Source organism: Heptranchias perlo, chromosome 35 (genome assembly GCF_035084215.1).
Source record: "Heptranchias perlo isolate sHepPer1 chromosome 35, sHepPer1.hap1, whole genome shotgun sequence".
Classification (NCBI taxonomy): domain Eukaryota; kingdom Metazoa; phylum Chordata; class Chondrichthyes; order Hexanchiformes; family Hexanchidae; genus Heptranchias; species Heptranchias perlo.
The window spans coordinates 13,996,017-14,021,840 of NC_090359.1; the positions used below are offsets into that span (position 1 = coordinate 13,996,017).

The 25,824-nt window shown below is 45.7% G+C and overlaps 1 long non-coding RNA gene and 1 pseudogene across 1 annotated transcript in view; one reads left to right on the plus strand and one right to left on the minus strand.

Moving 5' to 3' along the window:
* Positions 1–1,893: 1,893 nt before the first annotated feature.
* The window catches only part of LOC137302090 (uncharacterized), a 48,674-nt gene continuing 24,743 nt past the window's right edge, over positions 1,894–25,824 (plus strand). Inside the window, exons 1-3 of the long non-coding RNA XR_010958418.1 lie at positions 1,894–2,538; positions 2,637–2,827; positions 8,537–8,626. This is a non-coding gene — a long non-coding RNA (uncharacterized lncRNA). The remainder of the gene's footprint in view (positions 2,539–2,636; positions 2,828–8,536; positions 8,627–25,824) is intronic.
* On the minus strand, positions 21,457–21,628 carry LOC137302596 (U2 spliceosomal RNA; annotated as a pseudogene).

Genomic DNA, 25,824 nt, shown 5'->3' on the forward strand with positions numbered 1-25,824 from the left:
TGAAATACTGAAATTTGTTCATAAAATATTCAGATTAATAAGAGAATGTTTAACTTTACTGAGCTGAGTTTTTCTTTCTGGTAAATCAGACATTCAGGGGGTCTATTAAACAGGATGGGAGCTGTTAGCAGTAAACACCCTCGCTTCAGACAACATTCTTTGGCAGGTGGAAACCACTCCTCCATTTAAATCAAATCATGGTAATATTTTACTTAAGCTATAATCACTGAAGTTTAGTGTTTAAACATAGCAGGAGATCCAGGCTTGTTCTGTTAAAGTAGAATAACAATAAGTTAGTGGGAACTTTTAACAATAGCAATTCATTTCTGCTCACTGTACATACTGAAGGTGATTTTTCTTCCAGTGGAAACTACAGTCAGACGGCCCCTCCTCACTTTCACTCTGAGCTTCCTCACACTATTGATAAATAGTGTTCGGAAACTTTAAACCCAATAGATGACAATACATTCAAGTGCAGTGTTGGTCCATCCTACCCTCTTCTGACTGTTGTCTGATTTACATGTAAACATTTCAGGGAGACTTTACAAAGTGGCCAGGTCACCAGGAGAACTACTTTGGGATATTTTTACAATGTTGCAAAAAATACCATGTAGAAATGCTTCAAGAATTCATTCTCAATGAAGCTTAGGATCTTGCAGTGCAGAAACAGGTGACTTTCCTCTCCCCTCATCCAATTTAATGTTCCTCTGTTCCAAGGTCCCTATACCACTCCCATTTAAAATAATTCATGGAGTCGGTCTGAACAACACTTTCAGGCAGAGCTCTACATTGTTTCTTTCCTCTCTGTAAAGATTTTTTTTGAATCATGAACAAGTACCTTTTGCCATGTCACATTTGACACTAGGAGTTATAGAATCATAGAAATTTACAGCACAGAAGGAGGCTATTCGGCCCATTGTGTCTATGCCAGCTGAAAAAGAGCTATCCAGCCTGATCGCACTCCTGGTCTTGGTCCGCAGCCTTGTCGGTGACGGCACTTCAAGTGCACATCGAAGTACTTTTTAAAAAGCGAATTGTGTTTCTGCCTCTACCACCCTTTCAGCCAGTAAGGTCCATACCCACACCACCCTCTGGGTGAAAAAAATTATCCAGAGATCCCCTCCAATCCTTCTACCAATTACTTGAAATATATGCCCCCTGGTTATTGGCCTCTCTGCTGAGGGAAATAGGACCGTAATATCCTTTTTTTATTTGTTCATGGGATGTGGGTGTCGCTGGCAATGGCAGAATTTATTGCCCATCTCCAATTGTCCTTGGGAAGGTGGTGGTGAGCTGCCTTCTTGAAGTGATGCAGTCCGTGTGGCCCCCAATAATTTTATACACTTCAATTAAATCCCCCCCCTCAGCCTCCTCTGTTCCAATGAAAACAACTCCAGCCGATCCAATCCTTCCTCACAGCTAAAATTCTCCAGTCCTGGACCATCCTTGTAAATCTCCTCTGGACCCTCTCTGGTGCAATCCCATCTTTCCTGTAATGTGGTGACCTGAACTGGACACGGGTTAAATTTATTAGTCCGCCTGTTCCCACAGGTCCCAGTCGAGTTTCTTCATTCCTTTCCTTGGTTCAATCCGTCATTCACCGATTGGGTTTATGACCGGTCACCACCTCCTGTGATTTCCCCAATTGGCTGCCCCTCTTCTCAGAGATTCTCTCGCTCCACAGACCACCTGCACTCTGTCGGTTCCACCAATCCGGGAAGCTTCACCTGTGATTGGATGAACTCGGTGACCCGGGCCCGTCATGGCGGCCGAATCTCCCACAATGCAGAGCGGCAGAGAACAGGCCCCATCTGTGAGACAGGCCGCGCTGCACTCTGGGAGAATGTTCGCACATGCGCACATCACCCGCCGGATCAGCGGCCGCTTCCTGTTGTGTCGCGAGACAAACTTTCCGTTTTTTCGGTTGAGAACGAGCGGTTTTTATTGTGACGGAAACTGACGTCACTTTTCCTTTGAATCGCGCGGTTTGATTTAAATAAACGGCGCACATGCGCAGTGTGGCGCGTCCCTCTTAAAGGGCCCTGGACCGGCCGAGAGTCCCCGAGCCCGGGGACAGGACCGAGAGACGGGCAATGGGATTAGAGCGGAGGGCGGCCCCGGGGAGGGGGAACTTGCATTTCTCCAGCGCCTGTCACATCCTCAGGACGCCCCAAAGCCTCGCAGCCAATGGGGGGCTTTGGAAATGAGGTCACTGTTGTCATGTGGGCAGCCATTTTGTGCAGAGCAAGATCCCACAAACAGCAATGTGATAAATGACCAGATAATCTGTTTATAGGTGTTGGTTGAGGATTAAATATTGGCCAGGACACCGGGGAGAACTTCCCTGCTCTTCTTCGAATAGTGTCGTCGGATCTTTTACATCCACCTGAGGGGCCGGACTGGTTTAACGGCTCGTGCAACAGACGGCACCTCCGACAGTGTAGCACTCCCTCAGTACTGCACTGGAGTGTGAACCTGGATGTTGTGCTCGGGTCTCTGGAGGGGGAGCTTTAACCCACAACCTTTATGATTCTAGAGGTGAGAGAGTGCGACAAATGAGCCAAGGCCGACACCGAGTACTTCAGAAGGGTCGTTAATTCTTCCGTCCCGTAACACGATGTGACTTTCTTCCACAGGAGAATTCGTGCCTGAACTTCCAGGAGTTTTGAGGAAAAACGCAACGGATTTGAACAATTTGCTGGAAAATACTTGAGGCTGACTGGAAACCTCTTTGGATGTTCACACGGCCGGGAGGCACCAAGACATTTCGATGAGACTGTGAAGGATGTCAAGTGAAATCAGACACATGGCGAGCAACGGTGTGAAGGTAATTGGGGGATCCCCGGGGTAATGCCCAGTCTGTTCAGGTGGGCCATTTAAAAGGAAATGGAACAGTGCGGGGAGAAAGTTGTCTGGGGACCGGAAACAGAGGGTCCGGGTTAATGGGAGTTGCTGAGATTGGAGAAGGGTTGGAAGTGGTTACCCCAGGGGTCAGTGCTGGGCCCACTTTTATTCTCCGTATTTATGGACTATTTGGAATTACATAGAATTTACAGCACAGAAACAGGCCATTCGGCTCAACTGGTCTGTGCCGGTGTTTATGCTCCACACGAGCCCCTCTCACACCTCTCTTCATCTGTCCCTATCTGTATATCCTTCTGTTCCTTTCTCTCTCATGTACTTATCGAGCTTCCCCTTAAAGGCATCTATGCTATTCACCTCAACTACTCCATGTGTTAGCAAGTTCCACATTCTAACCACTCCTTGTGTAAATAAGTTCCTCCTGAATTCCTTACTAGATTTATCAGTGACTATCTTCCATTCATGGCCCATAGTTCTGGTCTCCCCCACAAGTGGAAACATCTCTATGTCGACCCTATCAAACTCCCTCATAATTTTAAAGACCTCTATCAGGTCACCCCTCAGCCTTCTCTTTTCTAGAGAAAAGAGCCCCAGCCTGTTCAGTCTATCCTGATAGTTATAACCTCTCAGTTCTGGTATCATCCTTGTCAATTTTTTTTGCACCTTCTCCTGTGGCTCTACATCCTTTTTGTAACATGGAGACCAGAACTGTGCACAGTGCTCAGTGTGGTCTAACCAAGGTGCTAGACAAGTTCAACATAACTTCCCTGCTTTTCAATTCTATTCCTCTGGAAATGAATCCCAGTGCTTTGTTTGCTTTTTTATGGCCTTATGACCCTGAGTCACTGCATTTAATGATTTGTGTATCTGTACCCTGAGACCCCACTTTGCTCCGACTCTTATTATCCAGGAAGTATGTGGCCTCCTTATTCTTCCTACTAAATTTGTACCACCTCACACTTATCTATATTGAAATTCATTTGCCAATTACATGCCCATTCTGCAAGTTTATTAATGTCTTCCTGTATTTTATCTCAGTCCTCTTCACTATTAACTATATCCCTCAATTTGGTGTTGTCTGCAAATTTTGAAATTGTTCTTCCGATTCCCAAGTCCAAACCGTTGATGCAAATGGTGAACAACAGTGTTCCCAGCACTGATCCCTGTGGAACACCACTTCCCACCTTTTGTCAGTCTGAGTGACTCTCATTAACCCCTGCTCTCTGTTTTCTGTTTTGTTATCAGCTTGCTATCCATTCTGCTACCTGTCCCCTGACTCCACAAGCTCTGACCTTGGTCATGAGTCTACTATGCGGTACCTCATCGAAGGCCTTTCAAGATCTTTCATCTTTTCTTCTTCAGATATTGATTCACTTCCCTTTTAAATTCTGCTTCCCTCATTGTTTCTGGTCGGACATTCCATTGTCCTAACAACCCTCGACATCAAAAAGAAAACCAAACTCTCTTACTTTGATGCCCTCCAGTTACCGACTCACGAACTGGGATGTGGGCGTCGCTGGCAAGGCCAGCATTTATTGCCGTTCCCAGTTGCCCTTGAGAGGGTGGTGGTGTGCCACCTGTCTTGAACAATTGAGTGACTTGCTAGGCCATTTCAGAGGGCAATTAAGAATCAGCCACATTGCTGTCGGTCTGGAGTCACATTTCGGCCAGACCGGGTAAGGACGGCAGGTTTCCTTCCCGAAAGGACATCAGTGAACCAGATGGGTTTTTACGACAATCCGGTAGTTTCATGGCCACCATCACTGATACTAGGTTTTTTTTAAATTCCAGATTTTATTTAATTAATTGAATTTAAATTTCCCAGCTGCCGTGGATTTGATCTCATGACTCCGGAATATTAGTCCGAGCCTCTAGGATTACTAGTCCAGTAACATAACCACTGTGCTCCCGTACCCGTACTAGTGGAAATAGTTTTCCCTCATTTACTTTATCAAAACCCCCTCATAATTTTGATCCCCACTCTCTGATCTTATTTGAACTTCTCTGCTGTCATGAAAAGTTATGTCAAGACTCTCATCCTTGGGATCATCTTAGTGAATCTCTTCTGCCCCTCTCCATGGCCGCGACATTCTTACTGAAGTAATGCACCAAAAACTGGACACAATATTCTGACTGTGGCCTGACCCATGATTTGTCCAGGTGTAGCATTAACTCTTTCCTTTTATAATCTATGCCCCTATTTATAAATCCTAGGATCCCATGGGGGTTTTTGCAAAACAGCTTTATCAACTTGTCCTCCCACTTTTTTAAAGATTTGTGTATCTGAATCCCTAAATCTCTCTGCTCCTCTACTCCTTTTACAGTTTTACAGTATAGTGTCTATTTCCTCTCCTTATTCTTCTCACCTCACATCTCTCCCCATTAAATTCCATCTCACATCTACCTGCCCAAACTGCTCACCTGTCTGCCTCCTCCTGAAGTTGTTGACAATCCTCTTCATGGTTAATCTCACTCCTTATCTTTGTGGCAGCTGCAAATTTTGATATTGTGCCCCTTACACCCAGGTCCAGATCATTTCTATCCACAGATATTGAGAAAAGCAATGGTGCCAACACTGACCCCGGGGATCGCCACTGTTTAAATCCTTCCAGTGCAAGAAACATCTGTTAACCACAACTCTCAGTTTTCTGTCCTTTTATCCATGCAATCTCTCATTTCTCTCCAACTTCTCACATTTCTATCCCTTCGTTCTCATGCACAAACAGGCTCTCTTCCCCTTTCCTCTCTCTCTTGCACACAGACTGTTTCTCTTTCCTGTCTCCAATATTCTCTCTTGCCCGTTCTCACAAACCCTTTCTCCCTCTCCATCTCCCTCCCACTCGACCTCTCAGACTCTCCTTCATCCAGATGCAGACTCTCCGAGACACACTCTCAGACTCTCCGAGACTCATTCCCTCTCTCACACAGACTCTCTGTGACTCACTCCCTCTCTCACACAGATTCTCCGAGACTCATTCCCTCTCTCACACTATTTTACCCACTTTTCAGAGAAACTTACAGAACAGAAGGAGGCCATTCATCGTGCCTTTGAAAGAGCTGTCCAATTTAGTCCCACACTCCAACTCTTTCCCCATAACCCTGCATATTAGTCCTCTTCAAGTATATGTCTAATTGCCCTTTCAAAATTCCCATGGAATCTGATTCCACCACCCTTTCAGGGAGTGCGTTTCAGATCTTAACAACTCTCTGTATGAAGAAAAACTTCTCCTCATTTCCTCTCTAGTTCTTTTGCCAATTATTTTAAATCTACGACCTCTGGTTACCGACCCGCTTGCCAGAGGAAACCGAGCAAGTAGGGAGAAACTATCAAAACCCCTCTTGATTTTGAACACCTCTATTAAATCTCCCCTTATCCCCGGCTCTAAGGAGAACAATCCCAGCTTCTCCAACCTCTCCACATAACTGATGTCCCTCATCCCTGGTACCATCCTGGTAAACCTCCTCTGTACCCTCTCCATGACCTTGACATCCTTCCGAAAGTGCGGTGCCCAGAGTTGTCCACAATACTCCAGCTGAGGCCTAACCAGTGATTTGTAAAGGTTCAGCATGACTTCCTCGTTTTTGTATTCAATGCCCCTATTTACAAAGCCAAGTTTCCCATACCCTTTCTTAACCATCTTATCAATTTGCCCTGCCACCTTCAAAGATTTGTGACTCTGTACCCCAGGTCCCTCTGTTCTTGCACTCCCCTCAAAATAGTCCCATTTAGATTATACTGCCTGTCCGCTTTGTTCCTCCCAAAGTGCATCACTTCACACTTGTCCGTCTTAAATTGCATCTGCCCTGTGTCTGCCCATTTTACCAGTCTGTCGATGTCCTCCTGAAATCTGCTACTATCCTCCTCACTATTTACTACGTTGCTAAGTCCTGTATCAGTCGCAAACTTTGAAACTGTGCTCCCGAAACCCAAATCCAGGTCATTTTGATATAACAAGAAAAGTAATGGTCCTAATACTGACCCCTGGGGGACCCCACTGCATACTTCTGTCCAGTCAGAAAAGCATTCGTTCACCACTGCTCTCTGCTTCCTTTCCCCTAGCCAATTACGTACCCAAGTTTCCACCAATTTTTTCCTTTAATCCCATGGGCTTCTGTTTTCCAAATAAGTCTGTTATGTGATTCTTTATCAAATGCTTTTTGCAAGTCCATATATACAACAGCGACTGCACTACCTCCATCGACCCTCTCTGTTACTTCATCGAAGAATTCAATCAGGTTAGTCAGATATGGTTTGCCTTTAAGAAATCCGTGCTGGCTGTTCCTTCTTAACCCATGCCTCTCCAAGTGAGAATTAATTTTGTCCTTGACAATGGTCTCTAGTAGTTTTCCCACCACTGATATTAGACTGACTGGCCCGTAGTTACCAGTTTTATCCCTCTCTCCTTTTTTGAACAGGGGTGTAACATTTCCAATCCTCCAGTCCTCTGGCACCACTCCCATATCCAAGGAGGATTGAAAGATTGTGGTCAGAGCTTCTGCTATCACCACCCTTGCTTCCCTCAGCAGCCTGGGATGCATCCCACCTGGACCGGGGGACTTGTTAACTTTGAGTGATGCCAACCTATTTCGAACCTCCTTTCTATCTATTTTGATCCTATCCAATATCTCTACTCCCTCCTCCTCTACTGCGACATTAACTTCATCCTCTTCTTTTGTGAAGACAGATGCAAAGTCCTCATTCAGTACCTCAGTCATGCCCTCTGCCTCCACAAGCAGATTTCCTATTTTATCCCTAACCGGCCCCACCATTCCTTTTATCCTTTTACTTTTTATATTTTTATAAAAGTTTTTGGGTTCCCATTTATGTTACTTGCTAATCTTTTCTCATATTCTCTCTTTGCCCTTCTTATATCCTTTTCAATTTCCCCCTGCACACTCTCCTGGTTGTGTACTGTATTCTGTACCTGACAGTGGTCATAAACCTTTTTCTGTTTTATTTTAAGCTCTATTTCCTTTGTCATCCAGGGAGCTCGAGCTTTGGATGCCATATCTTTGCTCCTTATGGGAAAATCCTTGGTTTATACCCGAACTATCTCCACCTTGAAGACCTGCCATTGCTCATTTACTGTTTGTTGGCCAATCTTTGTTTCCAGTCCACCTGTGCTCGATCCCTTCTCAAATCACTGAAATTGGCTCTCTTTCAGTTGGATATTTTCACCTTTGATTTTTCTTTGTCCCTTTCTGTAATTACTTTAAACCTAATTATATTATGATCACTATTACCCAGATGTTCTCTCACTGAAATACACTCCACTTGCCTTACATCATTCACTAAAACTCGATCCAGCACTGCTTCCTTCCTCGTTGGGCTAGAAATATACTAATTAAGAAAGTTCTCCTGTACAAATTTTTCAAATTCTTCACCCTCTCTCCCTTTCAATTACTATAATCCCCTGCGTCTGTCTTTAAGGGACCACATTACTCTGAGTCACCTTCTTTCTCTTAATATACTTGTAAAAACCTTTAGTGTTGTCCTTGATATCCCTCACAAACTGGAGTTGGCAGCTGATATTGTGACTGAATTTAATCCATGTAAAGAGCGGAAAGAAAAGAACAATTTAATGTTAAAGTAAATCAATCAAATGCCATTAATGACAAATATATTCAAATTAAATATAATCATCGTCTCAAAAATAGTCCTGTTGTATTCCAGTGACAGATTCTGGAATCTAATCAGCCGCGAGGAGATGTCGGACAGCTGCCCAGTGAGACTCGGCCTGTGATGGTTCCTCCCTTCCTCTGGGTAAGCACCTTGGCCAATATCGCCTTTAATGTAGTAAAACACCCTCAGGTGATTCACAGGCGTGATTATCAATCAGAATTTAACACCGAGCCACATAAGGAGGTATTAGGACAGGTGACCAAAAGCTTGACCAAAGAGATAGGCTTAAGGGACGTCTTAGAGGAGGAGAGAAAGAGAAGGAATTCCAGAGCTTAGGATCAATGCAGCTGAAGACACGGCCGCCAATGGTGGAACGATTAAAATCGTCGATGCGCGTGAGGCCAGAATTAGAGGAGCGTGGAGATCTTGGAGGGTTGTAGGGCTGGAGGAGGTCACAGAGATAGGCAGGGGCGAGGCCATGGAGAGATTTGAAAAGAAGGATGAGAATTTTAAAATCAAGGTGTTGCCGGACTGGGAACTAATGTAGGTCAGCGAGCACAGGGGTGATGGGGTGAACGGGACTTGGTGCGAGATAAAATACGGGAGTTTTGGACGAGCTGAAGTTTATGGAGGATGGAAGATGGGAGGCCAGCCAGGAGAGTATTGGAACAGTCAAGTCGAGAGATAACAAAGGCATGGATAAGGGTTTCAGCAGCAGATGAGCTGAGGCAGGTGTGGAGACGGGCGATGTTATGGAGGAGGAAGTGGGCGGACTTTGTGATGGAGCGGCTATATGGTCAGAAACTCATCTCAGGGTCAAATAGGACACCAAGGTTGTGAATGGTCTGGTTCAGCCTCAGACAGTGACCGGGGAGAGGGATGGAGTCGGTGACGAGGGAACGGTGTTTTTGGTGGGGACCAATTGAGCCAAGTGTTACTGTGGACGCTGCACGTGATCTGCTACAGAAAATGGATCAACTGATTTAGCAAATGAGATCACCTACAATTCAACATAATAAATGCCCTGAATCTCAATAAAATGAATAATCTGTGAATCAAAATAGCTGAGATAATCTTAAAGAATGGCTGACCTGCAGCATGAACACAGCTGTCTGTGGGCCTGTCTGTCTATCTACCTGTCTGTCTCCCTTTCTGTCTCCAACCTGCCTGTTTGCTTCACTTGCTCACTCACGGTCGGTCTGTCCCTTGACCTCTCTCACTATTCCTGTTTCCCCTGCTTTTGTGCCGCCCAGTCTCTGCATGCTGGTTTCTCTCACTTCCTCCTTGTCCCATTTCACTTGCTCCGCATCCCTCTCCCTTGCTCCCCATCTCCTATTCTCTCCCAACCGAGTTCTCATCTCTGCGTCCACCTTACTCTGTTTCCTTACCCCTCCCTCTCTCCATTCCTTCTCATCCCTCTCTGTCATCCCCATCAATCGCTCTTTACCCTCTCTCTTCCCTCCCACTCCGTCCCCATCCACTTTCTCTCTGTGCCTGACCCTGCTCTCCTTTTAATTTCTCGGACACATTTTCGACACAATCCCCGTGTTTTGCCCCGTCCCTAGATCTCTCTGTCTGCAGTCCATCCCTTTCTGGAGGAGGGCCAATTTCAGTGGGATGAGAACAGATCTGGCCCGGGTTAATTGGAATCATAGATTGGCAGGGAAAACTGTAATTGAACAGTGGGCGGCCTTTAAAGAGGAGATAATTCGGGTACAGACAAAGTACATTCCAATGAGGGAGAAAGGTAGGGCAACTAAAGCCAGAGCTCCCTGGATGACAACGGAGATAGAGAATAAGACGAAGCGGAAAAAAGTGGTGTATGGCAGGTATCAGGTTGATAAAACAAGTGAGAACCAGGCAGAATATAGAAAGTTCAGAGGGGAAGTGAAAAGGAAATAAGAGGAGCAAAGAGAGAGTATGAGAATAGACTAGCGACCAACATAAAAGGGAATCCAAAAGTCTTCTACAGATATGTTAACAGTAAACAGGTAAAACGAGGAGGGGTGGGGCTGATTATGGACCATAACGGAGATCTACTCATGGAGGCAGTGGGCATGGCTGAGGTATTAAATGAATACTTTGCATCTGTCTTTACCAAGGAAGAAGATGCTGCCAGAGTCTCGGTAAAGGAAGATATTGTTAAAATACTGGATGGGCTAAAAATTGATAAAGAAGAGGTACTAGAAAGGCTGGCTGTACTTAAAATAGATAAGTCAACTGGTCTGGATGGGATGCACCCGAGGATGCTGAGGGAAGTAAGGGGGGAAATTGCAGAGGTACTGGCCATAATCTTCCAAACAACCTTGGATACGGGAGTGGTGCCAGAGGATTGGAAAATTGCAAATGTTACACCCTTGTTCAAAAAAGAGTGTAAGGATAAACCCAGCAATAACAGGCCAGTCAGTTTAATCTCGGTGGTGGGGAAACTTCTGGAAACAATAATACTGGACAGAATTAACAGTCACTTCGACGAGTGTGGATTGATCAGAGAAAGCCAACACGGATTTGTTCAAGGCAAATCGTGTTTAACTAACCTAACAGAGAGGGTAGATGAGGGAAATGCGGTTTATTTTGTGTCTTTGGACTTTCAAAAGGCGTTTGATAAAGTGCCACATGGTAGGCTTGTCATCGAGGTTGTGGCCCATGGAATAAAGGGGGCAATAACAACATGGACACAGAATTGGCTAAGTGACAGGAAACAGAGAGTAGTGGTGACCGGTTGTTTTTCGGGCTGGAGGGAGGTGCATAGTGGTGTTCCCCAGGAGTTGGTTCTGGGACTACTGCTTTTCTTGATATATATTAAGGACTTGGACTCGGATGTACAGGGCACATTTTCAAATTTGCAGATGACACGAGACTTGGAAGGGTAGTGTACAGTGCAGAGGATAGTGATAGACTTCAAGAGGATATAGACAGGCTAGTGGCATGGGCGGAAACGTGGCAGATGAAATTTAACCCAGATAAATGTGAGGTGATACATTTCGGTAGCAACGAGGAGAGGCAATATAAACTAGAGGGCAAAATTCTAAAAGGGGTACAGGAAAAGAGAGATCTGGGGGTATTTGTGCACAAATCGTTGAAGCTGGCAGGGCAGGTTGAGAAAGCGGTTAAAAAAGCAGATGAGCCCTGGGCTTTATAAATAGAGGCTTAGAGTACAAAAGTAAGGAAGTCATGATGAACCTTTATAAAATACTGGTTCGACCACAACTGGAATATTGTGTCCAGTTCTGGGCACTGCACTTTAGTAAAGATGTGAAGGCCTCAGAGAGGGTGCAGAAGAGATTTACTAGAATGATTCCAGGGATGAAAGACTTTAATTATGTGGATAGACTGGAGAAACTGGGGTTGTTCTCTTTGGAACAGAGAAGGTTGAGAGGAGAGTTGATAGAGGTATTCAAAATCATAAAGGGTCCAGAGAGAAACTGTTCCCATTGGCTGAAGGGTCAAGAACCAGAGGGCATAGATTTAAGGTGATTGGCAAAAGAACCGAAGGTGATATGATGTGAAACTTTTTTACACAGCGAGTGGTTATGATCTGGAATGCGCTGCCTGAGGGGGTGGTGGAGGCAGATTCAATCATGGCCTTTAAAAGGGAACTGGATAAGTAGTTGAAAGTAAAAAATTTTCAGGGCTACGGGGATAGGGCGGGGGAATGGGACTAGCTGGATTGCTCTTGCACAGAGCTGACATGGACTGGATGGGCTGAATGGCCTCCTTCCATGCTGTAATCTTTCTATGACTCGAAGAGTAAACCGTATGACTCTGCCTAATCATATTTTGATTTTCTAGGTGCCCTGTTACTACGTCCTTAATGATAGATTCCAGCATTTTCCCTAACTATTGATGTCAAGCTAACTAGCCAAGAGTTCCCTCTTTTCTCTCTCACTCCTTTCTTAAATGGCGCGGTTACATTTGCTGCCTTGCAATCCACAGGGACCATTCTAGAATCTGGGGAATTCTGTAAGATCACAACCAATGCATCCACTATCTCTGCAGTCACCTCTTTTAAAACCCGAGGATGTCGGCCATCAGGTCCAGGGGGTTTCTCGGCTTTCAGTCCCATTAATTTCTCCAGTACTTTTTCTTTACTAATATTAATTACTTTAAGTTCCTCACTCTCATTAGGCCCTTGGTTCCCCACTGTTTCCGGTATGTTTTTTGTGTCATCTGCTGTGACGACAGATACAAAATATTTGTTTCACATCTCTGCCATTTCCTTAATCCCCATTATAATTTCTTCTGTCTCTGCCTCTAAGGGACCCACGATTACTTTCACTCATCTCTTCCTTTTCACATACTTGTGGAAGCTCTTACAATCTGTTTTTATATTTCTTGTTGGTTTACTGTCAGATTCAATTTTCTCCCTCTTTATGAATTTTTGGTCATCCTTGGCTGATTTCTAAAACTCTCCCAATCCTCAGGCTAACTACGCTTTTTGACTACATTGTAAGCCTCTGCTTTTCATCTAATATTATCCTTAAATTCTCTAATTAGCCACAATTGTACCACTTTTCCCGTGGAGTTTTATTCCTCAAGGGAATGTATATTAGTTGAGAATTATGAATCATTTCTTTAAATATTTGCCATTGTTTGTCTGCCGTTATATCTTTTAATCTAATTTCCCAATCTACCTCAGCCAACTCGCCCCTCAAACCTACATAATTGGCTTTGTTTGTTTCAGACCCTAGTTTCGGACTTAACCACATCACTCTCAAACTGAATATGAAATTCTATCGTATTATGTTCACTCTCCCCCAGAGGATCCATTACTATAAGTTTATTAATTAACCCTGTCTCATTACACAATACGAGATCTAAAATAGCCTGTTCCCTGGATGGTTCCTCTACCAATTAAGTACTTTTAAAGTCTAGTTGCTGCTTTACTGTCGGAAACACGGCAGTACATTGAACACAGTAAGGTCCCACAAACAGCAATGTGATAATGACCAGATCATCTGTTTTAGTGATGTTGGTTGAGGGATAAAAATTATAATTGAATTTAAAAGACCGGTCCAGCAGTAAGATACGGGTTTTCACCCACCTGCCATGTTTCTAAACCCGACCTTACCACTGGGGAAGATACCAAGCAAAGGCTGGGCCAGGGAGGCAGGGACTCTCCACAGGTGGTGGGGGGAGATCAAGGGAGAATTGCCCAGGTTGCTCTTACACCCTCCAATAGTGGCTGGATTCAGACCAGCAATGGTGGAGGTCGAAGACCCAGAGAAGGGGAGAAATGGCCTCAGATATAGAAATGACCGAGGCTCAGTGTTCATCACTGTGGAGTAGTTTACAATTCAGCAAATATATTGTCCACACGGAGAAAATTGTCCACCACAGCCAACTTATCAGGCGGGTAGAAGTGAACTCTTCGAGGAGTCGCGTTTCCCTTAAAAACTCTCCAGCCAAATGGTAATGTCCCTTTAAATTTACAATCCTGCCACACCAGTCATCGCCAGCTTGAATGTGTTGTGTCAGATCCTCTATCCAAGCAGTTTTCTGCTCCTGTCACTGTGACTCATTTCTGTTACACACCAGAGAGAGAGAGAGAGAGAATGTACTGCAAGTCTATTTATAAATCTCAGCCCATCTCCCCATCACTCACTGAAACATTGTTGGTGCAGAGGGGTGATTAAGCAACACATATTTCTCCCTGTACCTTTCTGCCAGCTGAAATGTGTCCATTATAATGAGAACAGGTGATGTGCCACATAAGTCCAGTGCCTGGCATGTGATCCTTGGCACATTTATACACAGAGGCACCCTCAGAAAAGGTGGCAAATACCATGGCACTATTTTGGATGGAGAGGGCCTGAGGCTTAATTGCGACAGGCCTTTCCCCACAATATATGTGTGAGTGACAGGAGACACAGACGGAGACACGGGAGAGACAGACGGGGAGAGAGAGACAGACAGACAGACATGGGAGAGACAGACGCAGATATTAAAACGTACCCTTGTTTTAGATGGAGTATGACTTAAAAGCAAAGTAATGCATTGTTTCATTGACTAGTAATGTGGTGAATAGTTACGAATAGACCCGAACTCATTCATAACACCTGCAAGAATAACTTGCAGTTATAGCTTTCCCTCCAGTGGCACATGTGGACTATCATGCAATGTGAAACAGGGTGATTTTAACTCTCCCTGATCGCAGGAGCAGTTAAAATGGAGCAGCTCCATTTCCTGCTCCATTCCCGTCAATCGGCCGTTTTAACGCCACTCATCTTGGCGTTTAACGAGTCTCCCGCCGGACTCCTCGATCACATCATAACCCCTGAAATTTAACCCACTTCTGAGCAGGGAGGCCACCCCACAGGGGGAACCTGTCGAGAAGCCTGCAAGACACACTGAGGTAAGTTTAAAAAATAAACTGACCTTTGAGTAAATAAGGAGAAATTGTTTCCACTGACAGGAGGGTTGATAACCAGAAAAAAACAGATTGAAGATAATTGACATCTAATCCAAATACATTGGGCCCGGTGTTACCAGGGCTGCGGATTCTCGGCGGGGGGGCTATCGGGCACGTGGGTAACGCGCCCGGTGAAATCAGTCAGCTCCCCGCGCGATCGTAGCATAAATGGATCCACTTACCTGGTCTTCCGGGATCCCCACTGCTGATCTGCCCGTCGGGCGGACTGCGCGTGCACAGTCAGATCCGTCAGCTGGAGGAGCTCTATTTAAAGGGGCAGTCCTCCACTGACACATGCTGCAACAAATAGAAAAAATTACAGCATGGAGCAGCCCAGGGGGAAGGCTGCTCCCAGTTTAATGATGCCTCAGTCCAGGTATCAATACATGGGGTGAGGTGAAGGGGGAGGACCGAGATCGTCCCCCCCCCCCCGCCCCCCCGACGGGCGGGAGGAAGCGGCCTGCCTCTGCCACCAGGAAGGCCTGGCTCGAGGTGGCAGAGGAGGTCACCAGCACCACCAACATATCGCCCACCTGCATACAGTGCAGGAGGCGCTCCAATGACCTCAGTAGGTCAGCCAAAGTGAGTACACTTACTCATTCCCCTACACTCCATCTGCCACATCACTGCCCCCACCCCACACCTCCTTCTGCACTGCCAACACTACTCTGTCACATCACCCCTCATACCCACTCAAACCTCATCCTCATCTTACCTGCACCTACTCACCTCGCCAGTACTCATCCCGCCACTAGCACTCAACCCAATCCTCATACAATATCATGGCTCTATCTCATACTCACCCTCTCATGCATCTCTTTCACAGTCAGCCTCACTCAACCTGCCACTACCTGTGCTGCAGCCACAGGGCATGCATCACATATGTGCAGCAGGAAGCGTAAGGCAAACGTGTCGTGAGCATGAAGGGGATGCACAAGGGTGTTTGAGGGTTTGTCATGGTGTTTACCTGTATTTAATTTCTGAGCAACTCACATCACAGATTATATTGGCACCACTGCTGCCATGTCTTCGCGAATCTTGTCTGGTTTGTGCAATAATGCCCTTTCCTGAGGATCACTATGAAGACCCACAACTGATGCCACCCATTGTGTCACTGCAGAGTGGGTGTAGGTGTATTTGCAGGGCTCTTTTGTGCAGACGGCTGAGAGACGTCAGCGATGTCCCCGGTTGCACCCTGGAAGGATGCGGAGGAGAAGTTGTTGAGGGCAGTGGTGACTTTGACAGCGACAGGTAAGAAGATGGTGCTCGGGCCAGCCAGGAGCAGCTTGGCATGAAGGAGGCTGCAGATGTCCACGACTACATGTCGAGTGACTCTGAGCCTCCGTGTGCACTGCTGCTCAGAGAGGTCCAGGAAGCTGAGCCTCGGTCTGTGGACCCTGTGGCGAGGGTAGTGCCCTCTGCGACGCATCTCTCTCTGCGGTAGCCCTCCCTCCTGCTGTACAGGTGGACGTGTCACAGCGCACTGTTGTGGAGCTCCACGTGTCAGAGGTGGACGGTGAGGCTGGTGATGCTGTTCGCCCTCCGAGGAGGTCATGACTGCAGCTACGGCGGCCCCCATCCGGAAGATGTACATCTGAGGGGGTCCGCAAGGTAGGTACATATCTCTGGACCCCGGGGTAAGTGTGCAAGTTGGTGACTTTGGTTGTCAGGAGGAGGGTGGTGGAGGCCAAACTTTGTCCCAAGTGACTGAGTGGCCTCCTGCAATGGGTGAGGGTCTCCCCCACCCCCAACCTGTCAAATGGACCTTTGCTGCTGCCACAGGCTGACAGCTGCAACAGGTCCATTTGAACTGGGAGTGTTTCCCCCAGTGCGGGAAACAGTCCCAGTTTCCTTTAAAATCCCACCCCTCCTCACATAATCCCTGAATCAGGTCAGTTAATGACCTGAACAAGCAAAATAAATACGTTCAAGTGGCATCCCGCTGGCTATAATTGCCTGTGGGATTCCCACCAGCGGGGGCTGCGCGCGCACGCCGGCGCGTTAGTGGGGAACCCGGAAATGCGTGGTCCCACTCCGGGATTTCCCGATTTTCGGGGCCCCCCCGCCAGGAACGCACCCGATAGCGGGTGCTAAAATGCTGCCCATTATATACAAGATGGGTAAAAAGAGTTAAGATACAGATTAGCCATGATCTAAATGAATGGCAGAACAGAATTGCGGGAATGAATGATCTACTCCTGAGGGTGAGCGTGCAGTTCAATGGGCCCTTCCTCTCACTTGATTCAGTTCCATGGACCCTGACAGTCACTGGGGGACAGTTCCATGGACCCTGACAGTCACTGGGGGACAGTTCCATGGACCCTGACAGTCACTGGGGTACAGTTCCATGGACCCTGACAGTCACTGGGGTACAGTTCCATGGACCCTGACAGTCACTGGGGTACAGTTCCATGGACCCTGACAGTCACTGGGGTACAGTCCCATGGGCGATGATTCTCACTGGGGTACAGTTCCATGGGCGATGATTCTCACTGGGTACATTTCCATGGGCACCTACTCTCACTGAGGTACAGTTCTGTACACTCTGACTCTCACTGGGGTACAGTTCTGTGCACTCTGGCTCTCACTGGGGTACAGTTCTATGGACCCTGACTCTCACTGGGGAACAGTTCTATGCACCCTGACTCTCACTGGGGAACAGTTCCATGCACCCTGACTCTCACTGGGGAACAGTTCCATGAGGACCTACTCTCTCAGTTCCATGGACATTGTCTGTCACTCGAATACTATTCTGTGGATCCTGACACACTCTGCGAACAGTTCCATGAACACTGACACTGGGATACAGTTTCACGGACACTGACACTCACTGGGATACAGTTCCATGGACACTGACTCTCACTGGGATACAGTTCCATGGACACTGACTCTCACTGGGATACAGTTCCATGGACACTGACTCTCACTGGGATACATTTCCACGGACACTGACACTCACTGGGATACTGTTCCACGGACACGGTCTCTCACTGGGATACTGTTCCACGGACGCTGTCACTAATAATGAAATACCATGGATGAATAAAGAGATAAGATCAGAATTGAAACTAAAGAAAAAGGCATACACTCAGCACCTGGACAATAAAGAAGAGGATGACAAAAGGGAATACGAAGAGGTTAGGAAATAAGTTTTAAAAACCTATTCGGAAGGCAAAGAGGAATTACAAAATTAAATTATCAAAAAATACTTTTTAAAAAGTAAAGTATTCTACAGACACATAAATAACAAAAGGAAGATCATGATAGGGGTCGGGCCACTAAGGGATGCACAAGGTAAACTCACAGGTAACGGCAGAAATGTGGAATCATTACTTTGCCTCAATATTGACACTAACAAGATGGATAAGACATTAGAAGCAGAAATCAAAAATGTTGTAAAGACATTTATGATAGAAAAGGGGAGATAATTGATAAACGAGTCAAACATAGAAAAGAATAGAAGGATATGCTGATAGGTTTAGATGAAGTACCTGAACTATCTCCTCCTTGAAGGCCTCCCTTTGCTCTTTAACTGTTTTACCTGTTAATCTTTGTTCCCATTCCATAAGGGCCAGATCCCTTTTCAACTCACTGAATTTAACCCTCTTCCGGTTAAGTATCTTCAACTTTCATTGTCCTTGTACTTTTCCATAATTACTCTAAACCTAATCATATTGTGATCACTGTTTCCAAAACACTCTCCCATTGAAACTTGCTCCACTTCATTCCCCAGAACTAGATCCAGCACTGCTTCCTTCCTCGTTAGGCTGGAAACATACTGATCAAGAACCTCAGACATTTACAAAAGCTGAAACTATCCCAGCAGCTCAATCCAATACAGCACCTCCAACTAACCCAGTAACTTAAGCTAAAACTGCACTTGCAGTAAATAGATTACCTCAAACTTAAGCTGCTGCCCTAAGTAATCCAGCACCTCAACATAATCTAATACCTCAAGCAAAAACAGCACCTCAGACCAGCCCAGAACCTCAAAATAACCTAATACTTCAAAATAATACAGCCTCCAAACTAATCCAATACCTCAAGCTAACCTAGCACCTCAAGTTAGTCCAGCACCTTAACCTAACCTAGCTCTTCAAGTAGTACAGTACCTCTAACTGGCCCAGCACCTCAAGCTAATACAGCACCTCAAGCTAATACCATGTATCTCTGAAACTGACCACAGCACCCTGAAACTGACTCTGGTACTGCAAACTGGGTTCAGGGACCATAACTGAGGCAGTGTTCAATGACTGACTATCCCATCTCCCCAAATGAGTCAGCATCCTAAAGCTGTCCACAATATGCCCCAAACCGATCACATCATCCGCAAAAAAAACACAATACCCAGAAACTGACCCAGCCCCCACACACTTACCTCACCATCCACACATTGATCAAACACCCAAAGCTAACGATCGCATCACACATTGGGCTTCTGCATCCTGTAAAATGATAACTGCACTGTCACAGCAAACCACAGCATCTGTAAACGGACCTTAAACAGTGCACATTACCCCAATACTGAGCAGAGAAACCCCAAACCACAACACCCACAAACTGACACAGAACAACAAACATAGACAACGATCTCTGATGTCTCAACACGCCCAGACTGATGCCAACACTGAGGGATTGTAGAAATCTCTGACGCTCAGCCTTCGGTGTCAGCCTCGTCATGTGGGTTCATTCTGGGTTCGAGATATGTTTCGTGCGTTGAATATTTTTAGGCTGATGAATCAGTGTAAGACTTTGGTTCAATCTTGGATTCTGGGCTTGTTTTCAGTTTCAACACAAATTTGGGTTCTTCGCTTTTCTTTATGTTTATAATTCATTTTACACGAGTTGGTCACTTTAGAATTGGGATTGGTTCAGGGTCCCAGTTCAGTTTTATATTCTGGGTTAGTTTGGTCAATTTGAGATTCTGTGTTGTTTTGAGTTTCTGGCTCAGTATCTGGTAGTAACATGCTGCACACAAACTGACCATAAGAGCTCCAATTAACTCAGGACCCTCAAGACTAACATTCTCCACACATCCAAAAACACCCAGCACTGCAAAATATTCCACAGGACCCCGGCAAAGACTGATACTCACAGACTGATCTCGATGATCCCTAACATTACATCATATCTCAAAAACAGCAGAAGAGCCTGAAACAAACGACAGAACTAACAAGTGAACCAGTGGAGTCAGCTAGGGTTCTGGGCCAGGTCGGGTTTCCAGGTCTGCTTGGTGTTTCGGGTCTGCTTTGGGTTTGCTGTATTTTAATATTCTGAGTCCGTTCAGGATAATGGATCAGTTTAGGGTTTAGATCAGCCTGTGATTCTGAGTTGGTTGCAGTTTTGCTTTGGTTCCGGGTTCCAGGTCAGTTTAGGATTCTGGAACAGTTTAACGTTCTTCCACTCTGAGAGGGAAATCCAGAGGACCGGAGCTCTTGGATTGACTCGAGTTCCTTTGGAACTGCAACAATTTAGGCTACGGAAAGTGTCAGTATGAGGGTCTGGGTCAGTTTATGTTTCGGTACAGGTTTAGGGTTTTATCTTCGATTTAGGGCTCTGGATCACTGGGTTTTGGCATGTTTAGGGTATCCAGTCATTTCAATTTACATATTAATTTGGGGCTTAATGTGAGTTTAGAATTGTGGGTTACTTTGTAGTTATGTTGAATGTAAGATTCTGGATCATTTTCAGGTTCTGACTCAGTATTTCGTTGATGGTCAGTTTAGGGTACCTGTCACTTTTGGGATTCTGGATCAGTTTCGGGTTCCAGGTCAGTTTAAGTTTCTGGGTCACTCGGGGTTCGTGAGCTGATTTAGGGTTTTGTGCAGTTTAGTGTTTTTGGTCTCTAAAGTACTTTGGATCAGAGGGTCTCAAGAAGGGCAGAGGGCTCTTGTTCACAGGGAGTTCTGTGTATGTTCAGGATTCCAGGGCACTTTTATGTTCCAGATCAAGTTGAGGTTGTTCAGAAGTTTGGGCATTCATGTTCAATTCAGTTTAGTTTGGGTTCAGGTAGGGTTTGTGTCTCTGGGTCATTTTACAGTTCCTGGTTTATTTGAGGTTTGTATGTGAGTTTAGGGTCTTCCAGTGTTGGGCACCGTGTTGTTTAGGTTTGAGGATCAGATTGAGAGTTGTTGCTTGTTTTGTTCAGAGTCATTGTTGGGTTCTGGTTAAGTTTAGGTTTGTGACTCGCTCTGGTTCTGCTTCAGTTTGGGGAAATGGTTCAGTGTCTGATTAAGGGTTAGTTTGGGGATTTAGGTCAAGTTATGTTTCAGTGTCAGTTTTGGATTGTAACATTGTGTGTTTGCCTTGTCGTGCAAGTGTCTACAGAAGATTGGGGTTCTGGGTCACTTTGTAATTCTGGTCAGTTTAGGTTTCAGGTTCAGTTTGGAAATCTTCAATATCATTTCCACCTCAATATTTATCTAGTTAATCTTCACAGCTTTAATTGAGGATTTATTCCACATTTTTTTTTAAGTACAAAATATCAACTTTATTCTCAGTAATAATACATACAGAGACACTGGAAAAACCTGTTTTTCATTTTGAATATCTCCCCACAGGGAGGTGCACCGTTCCCAGAGACACTGCAATACTGGGTCAATGCGTGGAGTGGACGGAGCAAGCCCCTATTCCATCTCCCTGTTCCAAAAATCAAATTAATATACGGTCCCCAGATAAGGGACGTATCAGATATTAAACTGATAAGAACAGATTTTTTTTTCAAAAAATATACTTTATTCATAAAATTTGTAACACTACTTGCAATACAGTTGTCATCACATTTCAAACATACACAATACAGATTATACAATTTGCAAGATACATAAAGTACAGTTCAATTATGATTCCAACAATACAGTTACACATTGTTCATAATTACAGTTCATGACACTCTAGGGTGCCTTATTGCATTACAATCAATAAGCTTATTGATTACAGATTCATTGCAGTACATTACGATTCATTACATAAATTTGTATTTTACATTCTGCCCGAGGTGGGTTTTCCCTGATTGCAGCCCCTCGGTTTACAATTGCGGGAGAGCTCTAAACGATAGCCTTTCCCCACAGAGCCTTTGCGGCGGCCGCACCCAGCTTCAGTGCATCCCTGAGCACGTAGTCCTGGACCTTGGAATGTGGCAGTTGAAAAACACTCGGTCGAGGACAGCTCCTTGCACTGGAAGACCAGCAAGTTTCGGGCAGACCAAATGGCATCTTTCACCGAGTTGATGGTCTTCCGGCAGCAGTTGATATCTGTCTCGGAATGCTTCCCTGGGAATAGCCCAAAAGCACAGAATCATGTGTTACAGAACTGCTCCCTTGAGGGAGAAACTAGAACCAGGGGCCACAGTTTAAAAGTAAGGGGTCTCCCATTTAAGATGGAGATGAGGAGAATTTTTTCTCTGAGGGTCGTGAGTCTGTGGAACTCCCTTCCCCGGAGAGCAGTGGAGGCAGGGTCATTGAATATTTTTAAGGCTAAGTTGGATAGATTCCTGATTAACAAGGGAGTCAAAGGTTATCATAGGTAAATGGGAAACTACGGTTGAGATCACAATCAGATCAACCATGACCTTATCAAATGGCAGAGCAGGCTCGAGGGGCTGAATGGCCTACTCCTGCTCTTAATTTGTATGTATGAACCTGGACAGATACCACTGCATCTCTCTCCAGATCGTCTTTGCAAAGGGACATTCCAGGAGGAGATGGGTGACGGTCTTGTCTCCACCGCAGCTTCCTCGGGGACAGCGCACGTTGGCACTGAGAGGTCGGGAGTGCATGAAGGATCTGATGGGAAGGGCCCTTTTCACCACCAGCCAAACTACGTCTTGGTGCTTGTTTGAAAGCTCTGGCGATGAGGTATTCTGCCAAATGACTTTGGCAGAACACCTCATCGCTGCACAATGGGGAAATCCTTCCAATCGAACACGAAGGATTGTTAATGTTGTATCCACATCACGTACTTCTGTGCCCCAACAGTTTGTTGTGACACACAATCCATTTCTCTTGTTGTATTTTATACTATTACTGTGCGAGTTTCTGTTCTTATGGAGGTGTCTGTGGGTTCCCGTGGGCTGGATGTTGGTAATTTCAGCCTCTAATGCCTGTGTTTGGACACAGCCCACACTGACAGGAGGCAAATCTGTTCTACCTGCTACTTGTAAGGATCCCACATTAAACAGTCTGGGCAGCATCAATCCATTATTTACTGGGAATGGGCCCACTGCAAATATTGTGTTTAATTAATGATCTCACTCAGATAAGATCAGAGCAGGTGGAGTCAGGGGACAAAGAGCAGAATTAATAGCAAGCTGGGTACAAAACAGAAAACAGAGAGTAAGTGTTAAAGGTAGTTACTCAGACTGGCAAAAGGTCTGAGTGGTGAATCACAGGGATTGGTGCTGGGACCACTGTCTTCACCATTTATATAAACGATTTGGACTTGGGAATTGGAAGTATAATTTCAAAATTTGCGGACAACTCCAAACTGGGGGGTATAGTTAATACTGAGGAGGAGTGCGACACAATACAGGAAGATATAAATAAATTTGCACAATGGGTGTGTAACTGGCAAATGAATCTCAATATAGATAAGTGTGAGGTTTTAAATTATGATGGGAAGAATAAGTGGGCCACTGCTTCAATAATGGGGTAAAGGAGCAGAGGCGTCTCGGGGTACAGATACACAAATCACTAAAAGTAACGACACAGGTTAATAAGGCCATTAAAAAAGCAAACCAACACTGGGGTTCATTTCCAGAGGGATAGAATTGAAAAGCAGAGAAGTTATGTTAAACTTGTATGGAACCTTGGTTGGACCACACTTGGAGTACTGTGAACAGTTCTGGTCTCCATATTATAAAAAGAATATAGAGGCACTCTATAGAGTAGGTGAAAAAAAGATTTACGAGGATGATACCAAAACCGAGAGGTTATGCTTAACAGGAAAGATTGAACAGGCTGGGGCTCTTTTCTCCAGAAAAGAGAAGACTGAGAGGTGACCTGATGGAGATCTTTAAGGTTATGAGAGGGTTTGATAGAATTAATAATAATAGTAACAAAACTTCACTAATTTAATCTTCTAATATGCAGAGCATATCTTTGCTTAGTTCATGAATAATGAACCTAGGCCCTGTGAGTAAAATTGCAACTGACTGTCCACAAAGTTTAATGGAAACTGAGCAACTTGTGTTGATGTATCACCAGCCTGAAAATATAGGGCTCGATTTTAAAAGTAAAGAACGGGTGGGTTGGGGGTGGGGGTGCATTGAAAATTGCCACCATTTCAGACCTGCCTCCAACCCGCCCATTTCCCGTTTTCACAGGGGCGGGCGACCAACCCGCTCCCAGGGGGCGGGTCGGGCCTCATAACCTTTCAAGGAGGCTTCAGGCATCCATTTTTTACTAATTCCCGATTTCCACCCTGGGTGGCCAGGATTCCTGGGCCTTCTGTTTTACTCCTCGTGAAAGGAGGTGAGAAGGCCCGAGAGTAACAGGCAGGTGCCTGGAAAGGCACAGCTTGTGGGCCCTGAGGAGCAGGAGTGCTTCCCCCAGGCCCAACAAGCCTACCTGCACCGACACCCCTCCCCCGATCCCGGACCCCCTCCCCCGATCCTCCCCCTCCGACCCCCGACATTCCCCTCAATGATTGCTGACCCCTGCAATGACCCCCGATCCCATCCCACATGACTAGCGACCCCCGTGCCCACCTATGCCCATCTATGCCCCGTGCTCACCCGTGCCCCCCATCCATGCAAACAAAGACTTACCTGAAGACGTCCTCTCCCTGGCTGGTTTCCCGTCCCACTGAGACGAGCCTGTCAATCAACCGGTCAGTCAGACGGGAAACAAAAAAAATAAAAGATGTCCTTCCGTCAAAATCTTAAGGATGTCACGGAAACCCGTACTAATGGGTTTCCTGACCTCAAATTGACCCCCACCCCTTTCCCGGCTCCGTTTTAAAATCACCCTCATTATCTCTGAACATCAACCATGGAGTGGAGTGAACAAATAGGTGGCAGCTGCAGTTGAAGGCAGAGAAATGGAATACATAGAGAGAGATGGGTAGTGAGAGGGAGGGATGTGGAGAGACAGAGAAATGGAATATGCAGAGAGAGGGAGGGTGGATAAAGAAAGGGAGCAACTTAAACAGAGAGGGGTGGACGGCAGACAGAGAGATCCAGGAACGGGGCAAAATGAGGGGATTGTGTAGAAAACGGTTCTGCAAAATTGCAGAGAACAGAGCCAGGCACAGAGAGAAAGTGGATAGGGACAGAGTGGGAGGGAAGAGAGAGGGTAAAGAGCGATTGATGGGGATGATAGAGAGGGATGAAAAGGAAGTGAGAGAGTGAGGGGTAGGGAAACAGTGAGGTGGACTCAGAGGTGAGAACTCGGTTGGGAGAGAATGGGAGATGGGGAGCAAGGTAGAGAGGGGTGCGGATCGAGTGAAAGGGACAGGGAGGAAGAGAGATACACCAGTGTGCAAGGAGTTGGAGGCAAATAAGCAGGGCAACAGGAATAGTGAGATAGGCAATGGGAGATAGAGAGGGATGAAGACAGATACAGACCGTGTCAGAGAGAGAGATAGAGACTCGAACGGGAAGGTGGGAGACAGAGAGACAGGCCCACGGACAGCTGTGTTCATGCTGCAGGTCAGCCATTCTTTAAGATGATCTCAGCTATTTAGATTCACAGATTATTCATTTAATGGAGATTTCTTACAGTAAAGAGAGAGCAGATCCCCAGTGACACCAGGACCAGAGTTTTATTAACACAGCACATGGAGATTTCTTACACAGTCCAACCCCTCACTGGCAAAGTCACACATTGTACAAAAGGGATCCAACAAACTCCTGAAATTTGTCACTTAGTTACAAAGAGGGTTATTCATATATCAGTGATAACGCCCTTTGTACAACTTGCTGTCTACT